General features: G+C 40.6%; 1 protein-coding gene across 1 annotated transcript in view; it reads right to left on the reverse strand.

The window, feature by feature from the left end:
• Window positions 1–17,403, reverse strand: part of MYO10 (myosin X) — a 244,876-nt gene that overhangs the window by 217,602 nt on the left and 9,871 nt on the right. The window lies entirely within an intron of this gene.

Genomic DNA, 17,403 nt, shown 5'->3' on the forward strand with positions numbered 1-17,403 from the left:
ACATTTTTTTAAATCTTTGCTATTTTTTTCACACCCCTTTTGTGTGTGTTTGTCTTGTTTTCATCTTCTTAGGAAACAGGATCAGACTTTAACAGCAACGATGACAGCACCAGCCTTTTCCCCAAAATGACAGCTATTACTATAGATACCATCTAAGAGACAGTCAAAAACAAGGGTTTTTTTCCCTTCTAAAAACTCTCTAGCTAAAGAGAAAAGGAAAAATGGATGCTGTTAAAATGAAAGCCATTTAATACTTCATATTTCAAATGCTTTAACAGTTTTTCCTTCTTTTCTGTAGCTTTAAAAATGCTTTCACTCTTATTAATTATGTGTTTGCCATGGTACTAAGCAAGCTAAGGTCTCTGTATACCAAACCCCCAATCTTGTTTAACACTGTTTAATGCTGGACAGTGGCTGGGTTATGTTAATACCTTTGACCCATATACTCCATCTCAATTAATACAGTGCCTAGTGAGCTGGAAAATACCTGTTCTTCCACCCCCAAAGAAGATAAGTAGGAAACTTCAAGGACTGAACAATAAGGAATTTTCATAAACAACCTTCCCAACCATGTGCATTTCCAGAGGAGGAGTGATTTCCCATAAACACCTATAAGGTATGCGTACACAACAGCGTCACACCCCTTTTACCTCTAGTTAGGTGCAGTTAACTGGCCATCAATTAATGCTGTTGTAAATGCTCATCAAGACACTCCACAAACATTTACTTCAAGTGACAATATTTGTAGATGCTAAATTACACACTCCACAAAGAGGCTGGTTAACCTTATCTCAATTTTAAAACGACCACACGTTCTATTCAAACTATAAGGCCATGTTGACATTACAGAGTTTATGCTGGTGTAGCTATGTCATCATAACCCCTTAGTCCAGGGGTTCTCAAACTGGGGGTCGGGACCCCTCAGGGGGTCACGAGGTTATTACATGGGGGATCGCGAGCTGTCAACCTCCACCCCAAACCCCGCTTTGCCTCCAGCATTTATAATAGTGTTAAATATATAAAAAAGTGTTTTTAATTCATAAGGGGGGGGGGTCGCACTCAGAGACTTGTTATATCAAAGGGGTCACCAGTAAAAAAGTTTGAGAGCCACTGCCTTAGTCCTAGTGTAAACACACAGTGGACGCTGTCAGAAGGAGTTCTTCAGACTTAGGAACACCATCTCCCCAAATGACATTAACTCTGATGTCAGTATAGATGTGTCTTCTAGATTGTGTCATTACAGCTATGTCACTAGGGGTTTCACACCCCTTACCCACATAGCCATGCTGGTGTATGTTTTAAACAAAGACTTGGCCTGAGAATGCTTACACCCATATGTAAGTGCCCCAAATATGGCACCCGTGTCTGGAAAATTGGTTCTGAAAGCAGGAGAGCTGAAATCTGGGCATTCCTGCAAAAGATGAGACCAGTGTTCGCAATTTTCTTAAAACAATTTTACCCCATAAGTTTGCAAGTTCTTTGTTACCTAATAAACCCAATATACATGTATTTAACTATGTGGGTGGGATTCTCAAAGCTCCTAAATTACTTAGGAGCACAAGTGCCATTAGAAGCACACATCCCTTAGTCTTCCAAGTCACTTAGATGCTTTTGAAAATCCCATCCACAGGAAAAAAAAATGTAGAAGATTAACAGTATCCAAATACATGCAGACCGCACAAACTCCGATCTAGAGTTTTCTTTGACTGTTAAAAATATTGCTACCAAAAATGCTTCAGTTATATTTATTGCATATTGACATAGACTTTTACTGCCCTGATTCAGGAATGCAAAATGTAACCTACGTGCATTGCTACTCACATCACACAAAATATTTTGCAAATATATAAGTTAAAGGAGAGATTTAAATTAATGTTTGTGTTCCTTGCACAACACAGCAATATCGGTCACTTTCTCATATCATTGGACATTACTGTGAAATCAACTTCTCATTCCCGATGTAATTAGTTTACTGTGATTTTTTTAAAATCTGATGTAAAAGATGTAGTGAGATGAACTGCATAAAATTAAAAATAGTCTTTTCATAACTTGTAAATGTAGAAGTGTACAAAGCTAGATGCTATATGGATATGTCAGGAATAATATGCAATACAGGATTCAGGCCCCAGTTGAAAAAAGTATCCTTATGCATGAAGGGCAGAGCACGTACTCAAGTCCCATTGAAGTCAATGGAACTAAAGGACATGCTTAAGTGCTTTCCTGAATCAGGGCCTCATTTTATAAAACGCTCAGGCCAGAATCCTGTAAGTTCATACATGCTGGCGGACCTCTGCCCCATTAGGGTACTCTCACACGGGGCTCATGGCAGGATGGGAGCCTAAAGTAATTTCAAACATTTTAACAGTGTTGCTGATTATTCACAGCCATTTTAGTCCAAAGATTTCCTTGAGTGCTTTTCATTCCAAGAAGGAACTGACTCTCTCTCTCTGTCATGTAAACTAGCTTTCCTACCATCATTAATCTTAAAAACAACAGATATACAGAAGCCATCTGAAGCATCGCACACATCACTATTAAACCTCAAACTGCTGTGACAACATAGTGCTTCCTAGGGCTGCAACAGGAGGAACTATCAAAATCTGCTTACATTTTATCATAGATAAACCTTTCATTAGCTTCATGCTTATCTGTTGCCAGCTCCATATTACCCTGTCTTAACTGATAGTCAAAAACACTTGTGCATTTCAAACAACATGACTGTAAAAGTAACTGATCTGCTTTCCAAAAACACCTATAAAAACAATTTAAAAGGAACAATGACAGCTTGTTCAGTCCAAAAAAATAAACCTACCTTGAAATCCCACGCAGCATATAAAATCTTTCACCTACCAGGGATGAGTGAGATTTTCTCTTTCCTTAACCTTTTGAGCACTAAAGAGTTTGACAGCATCCCTTGATCCATTCTTTCCCTTCATGAATACTACTATCATTTTATATTGCAAGGATTATGGACCTGATTCTGAACCATAGATGTTAATTGGAGTTTTTCCACTGACTTAAATGGGAGGAGGATCAGTGTTTATCTAAGAGCTAAATATATTTGCATAGGGAACATTCTATATTCAGGATCATGTCCACTGGAGAACAGCATGCCCCAGGCATGTTGGAATTCTGTCATAACCCTTGCTACTGCAGCAAGTAACAGTTTCTGTTTCCAAAAAAGACTTAGCCATTATCAGTATTATTTGCTGTATTGCAATAGCATGTAGGAGTTCCAATCAGGATCAGGGCATTATTGTGGTAGGCACTGTGCAACACACAGAAAGCGACAGCACCTGCCCAGAAGAGCTTACAATCTACATAAAGAAGACAAACAAGAATGAGGAAAGGGAAGAACTGTTATCCCCCATTTTATGGGTGGAGAAATCAAGGCACAGAGATTAAATTACTTGTCCAAGATCACACCAGAGATCTTTGGCAAAGCCAGTAACTGGACCTAGATCTGCCACATCCCATTTCATTGCCTTAATCACAACATGAACATGATGTTCCCTCTTCTATATAGGTTATATATCGCAAAACTTTCTTATGGTTTTTGATGAGTCCAAATGCTTCCTTGCTTTTGTTTTACATAAATGTAGCAAATGACTTTACATTAGTAATGCTTTTATCTGATAAGCACTGCACAAACATTAACTAGTTCATCTAAACAGCTATGTTTTTGTTATTAAATGGCCAAGTAGGTGCCCATTTGATTTTGAACACTCCTTGTGTGGCCTTCTGCATGATTGTGTATTGAAGACAGCCCTTGTCAAACATTTTTTCCTCATTGTGTTTATACACACACAATTTATTTAAATATCCACTTACAGAGCTACACGCAAGATTTTGTGTGAGGTTTTTTGTTTTTGTTTTGTTCTTTATTTCTATGGGCTTAAACCTCCAGCTGTTAATGGGAATTAAGTTAATGCAGTTAATGGGAATTTTGCCTGCTTAAGGATTGCAGGATTAAGTCCTATGGCCACAATTTTCAAACATGCATGCCTAGATTTAGGCACCTGAATGCATATTTAGACACCTACATTAAACACCATGATCTTCAGAGGTGGTGAGCAGCTTCAGCTTAATTTACAATGAGCTGTGACAGCTCAGCACATCTGTAAGTTAGGTCACTTATTTAGGTGTCTATGGTAAATAGTAATTGAAATGACTAATTTTGGACACCCAAATTTGAAAGTTTTGGCTTATTCTTTCAATCATCAGTACACTACGCTGCTCTTTTCTCTCAAATAAAATTACTTTTAGATAAAAACAATATGTGAGTGTGAGAGACAGAGAGCATGCATGTGATTATATTAATTTGCTATGAATCATGTCTATTGCAGGTAAGTTTATACACTCTCTTCTTAAGATAAATGTGTGGATATAATATTGTATGGGTGTACATGCTACCTAAGAGCATAAGAATAGCTATACTCTAACTGACCAATGGTCCATCTAGCCCAGTATCCTGTCTTCCAACAATGGCCGGTGCCAGATGCTTCAGAAGGAGTGAACAGGACATGACAATTTATTGAGTGACCCATCCCCTGTTGTCCAGGCCCAGCTTCCGGCAGTCAGAGGTGTAGGGACACCTAGAGCATGGGATTGCATTCCTTAACTTCTTGGCTAATGGCCACTGATGCACCTATCCTCCCTGAACATATCTAATTATTTTTTTAACCCAACTATAGTTTTGGCCCTCACGACATCCCCTGCCAACAAGTTCCACGGGTTAAGTGTGTAGTGTGTGATTTGTACACAACTACACACGGTGATACTTCCTGGCTGAGGTTTAACATCTGAATGTCTTGCATAACTCACCTGTTTTCTTCAGGTTACTCTGTATTGTATGTAACATCATCATTTACACATTTTTCCCCTTCATGTTCTATGACAAGAGCAATGCCTAGTTCTCCTTCTGAGCCTACCTATTTTCTCTACAATCCCTCTCATGCTCAAGATTTGCACCATTCTCCCCTCTCCGATGCCAAAATGGCACTATCTTGTGCCCAGAAGGCACAACGCAGCATGTGATTTGTTCTGTCTACCATTGGTGCAGTTTCATTCCTCCATCAGGAAGGGGGCAAAGGAGCAAAGAACTGTCCAAAACCCTGCCTCGAGAAAGGCCGTTCCCTCTTTGCTGGGCCTAATTCCTAATTCTAGATGAAGAGAATAAAAATAGACGTTTTGCGGAAAATGAAGTCTTCCTCACAGCAGTCTGTATTGCTATCATACTCACCTAACAAGATTTCTAAATACAATGCTTCTATATTGTATGGTTATTGTCTTGCTCCCAAATCTACAGAAGTCTAGTATAAACTCATCTCTTTATAACACAATTGGCCCATAAGAACAGTAGAGCAGGTAGCCAAAGAGATTTTCTTATGAACTTTTAAGTAAATGTTCAGCATCTCAGCCATGAATTCACCATATGTATTCTGCCCTCTCCCCACAGCATGGCCTCCACTGTTTCACCGGATAGGTAAGGAGAAGGGAAATTTAGTTTCTGATTTATGAAGACATCTCAGTGCTCCAGGGGAATGTAGCTGCCACTAAAGCAGCTCTAAAGACAACATGTACATCAGTGCATCAAAGACACAGACATGGTTTAAAAAGCTGTAGAAGCATTAGAACAGTCACTTTTTAACAAAGCCTTGGTCTATGTAGTGAGAACACAGACCCAACTGTGATACAGACTTCCTGTTCTATTACTTTAGGATATAAGCATGGCAAGAGAGCTCACATCAGTACTCCATGTTAAAGGAAAAACAAAGGAGCATACACCAGAGTGGGACCCATTCCACTTCATTACCAAATTCCAAACTAAACCCCTGATCCAGCAAAGCACTTCATCTTATACTTAACTGTAAATGTATGACCTGTCCCATTGGAGTTAAACATTTTCTACTTAGATGCTTTGTTGGATTGAGGCCTGTTACTTTAGCGCAAAAGAAAATCTGTCCGCTGGATTTTAATAGTTTTGTTACAAATCAGTAAGTTACCATTAAGCAGCAATTCAGTTTTTTGGAGTTTTGACTAAGCCAGAGGTTCATAAACTCTTCCACAGCAAGGACCAACTTATATATCATCTCAATATAGACAGACTGGGTTTCACCACAGCTCCAGTGTGATCCGGGGAACCTAAATGCACATTTAGGCCTTAAAAACGATTAAGTGCCTTGCTGAATCAACACCACAGGTACCTCAATAAAAATGACTTCAACAGATACTGCAGGAGCTCAGAACCTCAGAAAAATTAGGCTGCTAAATGTCAGGAGTTTAACTTCTAATCTAGGTATCCAAGTCTGAATAATTTGACCATAGTGCCCGCCAGTCTATTTTTTTACTGTTTGTTTTGATTAACCATTATTGGTAACAATCTCAGATATTTTTGGTTCAAATCGCTAACAAATATTGTCTCTCTCCCTCCCCCAAATAAACAAATTTCCTCTCCCCATGTTTTGAGAAGCTGCTGTCCTGGCTTCCCTTTTGTTTATGTACTTTTTGTGAACTAGAACACCTCTGGGAACGGGACGAAAATACAGAATTAGTGATTGTTAATTTGCTGCAAGTCAGGAGAAGACCCTCTCTGCAGAGGAAGTGTTTATTACTTCTTCATGTTAGAGCAGTTTTATTAGTTTTATTCTTTAAAATAAGAGAGAAACTGAGTAGGACATCCCAACACCAAAAACAATTTTAAAATTTAACAAAATGTGCTGGACAGTGTCCTTTTAAATTACTTTTTGCTTAAGATGGATGTTCAGTTAGGTTTGTTTAGAAGAAACACATCCACACAGACAAGCATATGCAGATACTGCATGATGGATATTAGCATGTTATTCCTTAAAAAGCTATGTTCAAGTCAAAATTAAAAGGTCAGGTAAACTCAGAGAAATTCAGGTTTGAGAATTAAAGCCCAAATTCTGCACCAGTGAAGTCAAAGGGAGTTTTGCTATTAACTTATATGGGAGCAGAAGCATGCCCTAAACTCCTCGCTTAAATGATGATCTTATATGTTTGGCAATATTTCAGCACAATAAATTAAAGTCACAGAATCAGAAAGTTTAAGGTCAGAAGGGACCACCAGATCATGTAGCATGACCTCTTATATATCATAGGCCTCCAACACGAGCCAGTGCCTGCACACTAAACCCAACAAAACAGAACTTGAAACTAAAAGTAGTTTTGTAGGTGTTCTGTCAAAAGCAGAAATCACTAATCCAAATCCTTAAAGAGCACAATTTTGAGCCCAAATTTAATTTCACGTTGCTTTTTTCAATACTATGAAAGCAGTTCTCTCTCCCTTAAATTTTAGTGCCACTGCAAACTCTTGGGAAATGGAACAAGGGATGCACTCTAACCATACAATCCAAGAGGATGCAAACCAATTTCTGTCCCTAGAAAGACCAACGCACAACGTCACCACACACACCAATTGCTCTGAATACCGGAATCTTGCAAGAGGATCCTAAAGAACAGACTTGAATTTAGATCACAATCCTGCAGTCCCCCCACTGCAGTGAACATACTAATACCAAAATAGATCTGGCCCTGAAGAGCTCATAAAATAGAAGGGGGGGGGGGGAAGGTATGTGGGGGGGGAAGTGTGGGGGGTGGAAGGATTTTCAGGCTTAAATCATTTACATACAATCTACTTTTTATGCAGCCTCTGCTACAGAAAAATGTATATGCTCATAAAGTAGAAAACACTGAACATAAATTTAGTTCAGAATGAAACGAATGCAGTTATTCTAGGGACATCTTGGATATGACACATCATGTTGTACCTCAGTCTTTACTAGATGGCACAGATGAAAATCTCAGACACCATCTTCCTTTACCCATCCAAGCATCCAAATGAGTAAGCAATCTATTTATAGCTACCAACAGTTACTGTTTCCAGACGTACTTTTTCTCCTTAATGAACCACCTCCTCAAAATTGAATTTCAGCTTTCAGCTATTCAGATTTTTTCCGTTAGCTCAGAAACCATCCGAAACAAAACTATCAGCATGATTCCTAGTATACTGCCAAATAAACTCAAAAAAGATATGTAACTTTTTCCCCACAGAATGATTAAACTCCAGCTAAGAGAACCAAGGAAAATTTGAGAGGAAAGCAGCATAAAAAGAATTCCGATTTTTTACTGTAATATTCCCAAATAAATTCATTGTGATATGCTTTCTCCAAAAAATCAGAGACACTCCCCCCAGCTGAGTCCAATTATTTATTCAGACTTTAAAAGCAAAAATGGACAAACAGAATAAAGCATCTGCAAAGTACAGGGACATTACTTCAAAGTACAAGTTGGTTATCACCATTTCTAATGCAAAGGAGGGCAAAGCAGCAATCTAAAGAGAACTCCAATAATATCACGTTTAGTGCTGTATTTGCAGAAATGTAAAACAGTCCAGTTTTGGAGGTGGAGGTGGCAGGCATAGGGAGAGATGTCCTGTTATTGTATTGCAAGAAGTCCAAAATAAATATGCCCATATTAGTAGTGACATTTTAAAAACATATTTCAGGAAGGTCAAAGTTCTGTTTTGTTTTTATAAGACAAACAATTCTCAGATTCTGACACCTCACATATCCTTTTAGGTTTAAAAAAAAATTATTCTCAAGATTCTGATCATTTCATCAATTTACTGCCTTATAGATCTACCATCTTATCTCTGAAGTGCAAGAGTCATGCTTCAGCATTTTTCTGTGTTAAACTTTTCCCTCTTTTTTCTCTATCTTGTAACTACATAATCTACTAGAAGTACTGCAGCCTACTGTAATAACCATTTGGTAAAGAATGACAGTGGTGCAACAGCATCACTACGAAAGAGAAGACCACCATATCATACCAACATAAAATGCAACCTCTGATCAGTTCGGGAACTAAATCAAGGGAAGAGGAGTATATCTCATGAAGACAACGTTCATGGAGAATTTCAGTCTCAACAAAACAAAATTACATTTGTTACCACAATAATATTCCCACAAATGCAACGTTGCTAACAACAACAATGCTCAAGACCTGTTTTCTCTACAGAAACAAATTGCTGTTTTCTGTAAAACATTACCACTAATCCCTTTATAGTCAACCTAAAACACGCACTGTAACAGTCATAGTAGATTTCATTGCTCAATATAGTATAAGAACTAAGGTCTGCTCAACTGCCAGTGATTACACCATCCCACTGAGTATAAAAACATACATACAAACTACTGCCATGAAAACACCTGATTGTTTTCAGAACGGTGACAGAAAGCCATTCCCTTAATTGGATCTGAACTGCAAAGACAGAAGGGTGTTTGGGTTTGTTTTTTAATTAGCAGCTAAGGCTACATCTACACTACTCGCCGGATTGGCAGGTAGTGACTGATCTATCGGGGATCGATTTATCATGTGTAGTGTAGATGCGATAAATCAATCTCCAATCGCTCTCCCATCAACTGCTGAACTCCAGCTCGGTGAGAGGCGGAATCAAAGTCGATGGGGGAGCCGCGGTAATTGACCCCGCGCCGTGAGGACGCAAGTTAAGTCAAACTAAGATACGTCGACTTCAGCTACGCTATTCTTGTAGCTGAAGTTGTGTATCTTAGGTCAATTCCCCCTTCTCCCCCCTAGTGTAGACCAGGCCTAAGAGGCATGTTTCTCTCTTTCATGCAAGTACAAGCACCTATCTATGCTACAAGAAGAGCCGAGCATCACTAACCATAGCAGAAGTGTTATGAAACATTTTCATTGTCACTGTGGACAGGAAAACATGGTTATAAAACCAACAAACCTAATAGAATTATGGGTAAAGAAACTAATTCCATTCTCCAAAGTAGCAAAACTCCCTCAAAACTGAGTTCTCATTGACAGAAAGTCACTAAAACCATATGATCTAGCCCACTGGCTTTGCCACAGAATGAAACCCTGGGCCCACTGACTTCAATTGCAAGATTCCCATTCACTTCAACAGGGTCAGGATTTCACTCACAGTTCTTTCAGGGATTGACAGACTGGATGAGATTTCAAATGGGCAAGTCTATGTATCAGCTTGACCCGTCTCTCAACCTGTGGCCAGTACCATCTTGGCTATTGTCAAATAACAATTGAGAAATCTTTCTTCTTGGAGGGAGCAGGGAAGACACTTGTAAACAATAATGTATGAACACATTATTTATTAAACAGAACTTGTAGATAGTAGGGCCAGGAAAGACTGATCACTTGGTCTACACAAGAAACATTACAGCAGTACAGGGGTTCTTCAGTCGCTCATCGCTCCGCACCTGGGAGAAATTGCCGTCAACCGCACCATCCCCGACACCGACAGCCTGCTGCGCCCGGACATCGTCGTCACGGACGAGGATCGGAAAAAGATTATCCTCGTCGACGTGACGATCCCATTCGAAAATAGGACCCCGGCCTTCCGCGAGGCCCGAGCCCGCAAGCTTGAAAAATACGCCCCCTTGGCGGACACCCTGCGGTCAAAGGACTACGAGGTCTGCACCGACGCCCTGATTGTTGGGGCTCTGGGTGCCTGGGACCGTTGCAATGAACGCGTGCTTCGGACCTGTGGGGTGGGCCGTCGCTACGCGCGGCTCATGAGATGCCTAATGGTCTCGGACACTATTCGCTGGTCTAGAGACATCTACACGGAGCACATCACCGGCCACCGCCAATACCAGGAGCGAGCGGGCGTGGCTTCATGCACCTGCAGGGGTGAGGAGATTTGTGAACCCCCCCTGCTGGACTCTATTCCCTGAGCCCTAAACCCACCGAACCGAACTCCACCATGTGAGGGTCGTCCCATCCCCATTATCCAGCCCGCTTATTCATGCCCATGACTGTCTGTAACCTGTTTGTATGAGTGATGTACCCCCACTGCCTCCTGACTGTATCTTGATCCTACCCACCGTACACCCCACATTGGGGACATGACAGACTGTATATGGTATATGCTGTCCAATACCAAAACGCTAATATCCCCCTACAACCTGTATGTTACACCCAATGACACAATAACTGACGCTTCAAACACTTTGTATCGTTTATTTTCAAATATTCTCTAATAAACTTTAAATCTACCTCTTGTCCTAGCAGGGTCTACTTTGGAGCTTAGGCTGGCTTAATTACATCACATAGGGCTGAAATTTTTCACAGCCCTGAGCAATGTAGTTAAACTGACCTAACTATAGTGTAGATCAGCCCTCAGTTTGACAGGTATTCTACAAGGCTGATTCCTCTATTCTGCCTAGATTCTAATCTAATCTTTTCATAATTACCTCCAGAAAGGTTACCTCAACTACATCCCTAACTAAGTGATTTAATCCAATGATCAGTTACTCTAATGGTCAGATATTTTGTTTTTCTTTCCTTAATTTTAGCCCACAGAACCTCCACCTTATCCAGCCTCACTGTATACCCACATAATGACAACAGATGATAGGTGCTGAATCAGGCCCATTATTTCTATCTTGTGATCAGCTCCTTTGTGGGCATTCTGACCCAGAAACCTCTCAGTGGCAACTCGCAAGGAGCACAGAGGAGATGAGTAGGGGTTACAAGGATCTCCTGGGCCTCGAATTTACATTCTCGTTCACTAACAGTGTCATGTGAGGTCTCTACTAAAAAGCCCATGTCACATTGTCCATCAATATCATTCTGAAACACATGTGTGGATGTCATGTAAGATTAAAAGAAGCAGATGTATTTTTGCCTCTATCCTTTAAAAAACTGGAACTCAAATCCTTCTAAGGAAAATAGCAAGGAGCATTAATCTGGCAAGTCAAGTGTAAAAGTATAATTATGCATGCCAAAAAAAAAAAATGTGAAGAGCAACTAACCAAAGATTCTAATACTAAAACAAACCCCAAAGAAATAAGTACATCAGAAGCAGGAAGACTTCCAAACAATCAGTGGGGCCACTGGACAATTGAGGTGCTAAAGGAGCACTCAGGGAAGACCCAGCCACTGCAGATAAGCTAAATGAATTCTTTGCATTAGTCTTCACTGCATAGGATGTGAGGGAGATTCCCCACACCTGAGCCATTCTTTTTAGGTAACAAATCTGAGGAACTGTCCCAAATTGAGGTGTCAACAGAGGACATTTTGGAACAAATTGATAATTGAACAGCAATTTTAAACAGGACCAAATGGTTTTCACACAAGAGTTCTGACAGAACTCAAAGAAGACACTGCAGAACTACAAACTGTTGTATGTACCACCTACGGCTGAAAGAAGCCTTTGTGCCAAATGATTGGAAAATAGCTAATGTAATGCCAATTTTTAAAAAGGGCTCCAGAGGTGATGCTGGCAATTTCAGTCCAGTAAATCAAACTTCAGTACTCAGCAAATTGGTTGAATCTATAGTAAAGAACAGAATTATCAAACACAGATGATATTGGGGAAGAGTCAACCTGTCTTTTGTAAAGAGAAGCCATGCCTCGCTTATCTATTAGAATTATTTGAGGGTGTCAACAAGCATATGAACAAGGGTGGTCCTGTTGATATAGTGTACATGCACATTCAGAAAGCCTTTGACAAAGTCCCTCACCAAAGGCTCTTAAGCAAAAAGTAAACAGTCAAGGGATTAGAGGGAATGTCCTCTCATGGATCAATACCTGGTTAAAAGACAGGAAACGAAGAATAAATGTTCAGTTTTTACCACGTAAAGGAGTAAATACCAGGGTCCCCCAAGGAGCTGTACTGGGACTTATGTTGTTCAACATATTCATAAACGATCTGGAAATGGGGGTAAACTGTGAGGTGGCAAAGTTTGCAGATTATACTAAATTACCCAAAACAGTTAAATCCAATCTGACTGCAAAGAGTTACAAAGAGATCTCACAAAACTGGGGTGATCAGGCGACAAAATGGAGATGGAATTCAATTAAGTGCAAAGTAATGCACACTGGAAAAGATAATCCCAGCTATACATACAAAATGATGGGATTTAAATTATCTGTTATTCAAGAAAGAGATCATGGAGTCCTCGTGGATAGTTCTTTGAAAACATCTGTTCAATGTGCACTAGCAGCCAAAAAAGCTAACAGAATGTTAGGAACCATCAGGAAAGGGATAGATAACACAGAAAATATCATACTGCCACTTTATAAATCCATGGTACACCCATACCTTGAATACTGTGTGCAGTTCAGGTTGCCCCATCTCAAAAGAGAGATATTAGAATTGGAAAAGGTACAAAGAAGGGCAACAAAAATTATTAGGAGTATGGAACAGCTTCCATATGAGGAGAGATTTAAAAGATTGGGACTGTTCATATTAGAAGAGAGATGACTAAGAGGGGATATGATGGACGTCTACAAAAGCACGTAGAGAAAGTGAAGAACCTTCACATAACACAAGAACCGGGTATCACCCAATGAAATTAATAAGCAGCAGGTTTAAAGCAACAAAAGGAAGCATTTCTTCACACAACACACAGTCAGCCTGTGGCGCTTATTGCCAGGGGATGTTGTGAAGGCCAAAAGTACATCTGGGTTCAAACAAGAACTAAACTTCATGGAGGATAGCTCCATCAATGACTATGCTCTAGGAGTCCCTAAACTTCTGATTGCCAGAAGCTGGGACTGAACAAGATGGATCATTTGAAAATTGCCCTGTTCTGTTCATTCCTTCTGAAACACCTGGCACTGGCCACTGTTGGATACTGGGCTAGAGGGACTATCGGACTGACCCAATATGGCCATTCTTATGAGTTATGTATATACACTGAAAATTATGTTCTTAAGTGTCTAGAGATTGGTCACCAGGAAAGGTGGAAAACAGGTTTTCTTTCGGGCAAAAATATTTGTATCTATCTGTTAAAGTAAGTATTGCTTGGTACACAATGCGCCTCCATTCATAAGCCTGAATCAAATGCTAATGAAGGATTGTGAAAAATTCAGAGAAAAGTAACAAGAAGAAGAAAATAGTGAGGGGTGGGGGGCCGTGGCACGAGGGAACCCTATCTTTAGGTACACATCAAAGCTTTGTTGTAGTATATTTTTGGACAAAGACATGCTGACATCCTTCATCTAGGAAGTAAACAGTGGGGCACCTCACCTAGGCTTGGCTGAAAATGCTGGCGAGAACTTCGGGTGAGATAAGCTTCCTTAAACAGAAGGATAACTTATTAGTTAAGTTTAATCTCTAGAAAGCGTGTTATGATTCATTGGCACCGACTTCTGCTCCCACCGGTGGGTGCTCAACCCCACTCTGCCCCTGGCCCCACCCCAACTCCACCCCCATTCCAACCCTTTCCCCAAAGTCCCCGCCCCAACTCCGCCCCCTCCCTGCCCCATTCTGACTCCTTCCCCAAACCCCTGCTCCGGCCCCGCCTCCTCCCCTGAGTGCACTGCGTTCCTGCTCCCTCCCAGCACGCCGCCAAACAGAAGCAAGGCAGGAAGCGCTGGGAGGTAGGCGGAGGAGCGGGGACACGGCACACTCAGGGGGGAGGCGGAGGAGGAGGTGGGGAGCTTGGCTGCCGGTGGGTGCAGAGCACTCACTAATTTTTCCCTGTGGGTGCCCCAGCCCCAGAGTACCCATGGAGTCGGCACCTATGTTATGATTTTGTTTTATATGTAACCATTTGCTTCCAATATTCTTCCTCAGGATCACCCGAATCGCTGTTCTTTGATAAGAGATATATTTATAGTGAAAACAGGAATACGTTTAAGTGCTGTGGTGTTAAGCAAAGTGCTGATCCTGAATTGAATCTAAGCTGGTGTGCGCCATTCCTTTGGGAACAGGCCAGGTAATTCTGCAAGCATTCAGTGGATAAGGGGCTGCAATACGCCTGTCGTTACCTGTACAGGGAGAGCGATGCCTCGAAGGTAGTGTTTGTGTCACCCAAGGCTGGTGGTGAATTCAGGGAGCTGACCCACAGCAGGCATCAACAAGTCTTCCTCAGACTAAGAGCAGGTGGCGGTGAGGTGCCTCACAACCCTGGCTACCCTCGGGGAGCGTCACAGGCACTCTCTTGCCTTTCATGTTTGTTCGGTTTCCCAAAGTCCTTCTCTGTGCCTGTACCAGAGTGTTTCTAACAGACAAAGACAGGGAAACAGCAAAGCTTTTGTGGCATTACTGACTTCACGAAGGGACTGTTTGGCTGATTCTCCCCAATTAGAGAATTCTCAGGCAACACAAATTCTACTAATTTTATAAAGTGGCAGTAAAAGTTTCAGAATAGTTTCAAATCCACCAATGCAACACATATTAGATTCCAGCAGCATTCACAGTGTGCTAGGTGATGAACAATTTGCCACTTAAGACTCCAATAACTGCTGCTTAGAACCTCAGAGAGCTAAGGCTTAAGCCTTTAACAAGAGCATCCCAAAAGCGAGCAAAAATGTTAGGAATGTCACATTTAATTGGCTATAACCTTCTGTCCTTGCACCAGGCACTGATAGTGCCCCTGCCTTTATAATATAAAAGAGGAGGTAGCCCAATTACACATGTGCAGGAGCCTGGTAATCATCAGCTCAACATAAAGAGCTACATTACATTCTTCTTGTGCTCCCTCAGGAAAGCCCAGAGAGCAAGCCCAGATGACTGAAGGACCTTGTGTGGGACTTAGGACCTGAATGAGCAAGGCAGATTTTGTGGCTGTTCCATTGTAATGATGATACACATCTGAGATTAGAATTTGGCCCTCGGTGTTGCAATGTAAGAAATTAATAGTAATAAAACCATCCTTTGTTGCAACTGCTGTATAAGATAAAAACACAACTTCCACATTCCCCAAGCCTCCTTAGCCCCAAGAACTGCCTGCCATCTGTTATACATTTTCAGACTTGGAGTGTAAAATATTGGAAATAGAAAAAAAAATCATGAAAAGAAGGCAGCTGCACAAATTATGCTATGCAGCATAGACAAACAGCCCCATGACTTGTTTATTCTTGAAAACAGACTATTAAGTATCACATGGCAGAATATGATTCTCAGACTTTAAACAACAAAGAGCTCACTTCATCGGATATTCTTCCTGGTATACACTTTGAAAAGAAACAGGAAATGCCAGCTTTGCCATAAAAGCCACACTGGTCTTTTCTACGAAAAAAATTAATAAATGTGTTCTACATCTCAAAACACAGCAAGCAAACTATTCATCGCGCAGATCAACAAAAAGCTCTAATCACAAAACTACAGTGTATATTAAGTAAAAAAAAACAAACACCAAGACAAATAAGACTAGAAGTTTGAACTAGAGACTCCACCACTTCTTGTCCTGACCTGAACTCCATAATTCTGCAAGCTTGGCTTTTTTCTGGAGTACATAAATATCCCATGCCAAGATATGCTATTCATTATATTATCCAGAGAAGGAAAATTGGTCAAATTGCAATTATCCCTCCCCCTAGTTCAGTTTGTTGCCATTAACTAGACAGAGAGACAAAAAAAAATTACTTGATTTTTTCCAACAGTAGTAACAATTTAATAAAAAAAAAAGTACATGCTAACTTCATTTGAAAACATTTTAATGATATGCTAACCAATTAATATTTACAAAATGGGACTAAATATTCTTCTGAAGTATAACAGATGAAATGCATGAGTAGACTCATTAAAAAAAGGGAACAGGACTGATTTCACTAAACACAATTGTAAGGTTTGATTCAGTTTCCACTGAAGTCAAGAGGAATTTTGTTATTAACTTCAACGCGAGCAGGAACGTGCACATTACATACAATACAAAAATGTGCAAGTTGGAAGACAGATAATAAAAACATTTTTTTATCAAGTCTGTAACAGATTTGACACTTTTGAATCTGGATACCAGAATGTAGAGAAACTTTGTGGACTGAGCATTCTCTAAATCAGGGGTTCTTTAGCCACCCGAGGACCCACATTTTGATTTTAAAATGTTCAGGGGCGCTGGGAGGAAGGGGGTGCAGTTGATCAGCAGGGCCCGTGGACCCCCTGGGGTCTCCTTGAGAAACACTGCTCTAAATGACGATGCCTTCAGCATCCAGCAAGAAGTTATAGGAAGATGGGATACAAGATTCTAGGTTGAATCTGATTTTCCAAAGTGCTGAGCACTCACTAACCCAGTTAAAGTCAGTGACAGCTGCAGGTACTTGGCACTTATCTTTAAATCAAGCCCTTGCTATCTCCAAGCAGGCACCTGAGGCACCAAAATCAGGATCACTTTTGAAAGTTTTGGCCTAATCTTTTTAGTGTTGTGCTATTATTGGGGAAAGGAAATGAGGGTGGACGGTTTTTGAAGAGAAGATAAAAAGGAAATGATTTTGACTCCATGCAAGTGAGCCTAACCTAATATTTTCTGAGTCATTAGCTTAAAAAAGGTGTTACATATATTGAGCATAGCCCTTTGTTGGGATCATATGGGTAATTAAGAATCTTAGGCTTAGACTCCATGCTGAAAAGCTCCTCTCCCTCCTGCTTCCCTTTTTCTTCCA

This window comes from Mauremys reevesii, linkage group 2 (genome assembly GCF_016161935.1).
Source record: "Mauremys reevesii isolate NIE-2019 linkage group 2, ASM1616193v1, whole genome shotgun sequence".
In the NCBI taxonomy this organism is placed as follows: Eukaryota; Metazoa; Chordata; order Testudines; family Geoemydidae; genus Mauremys; species Mauremys reevesii.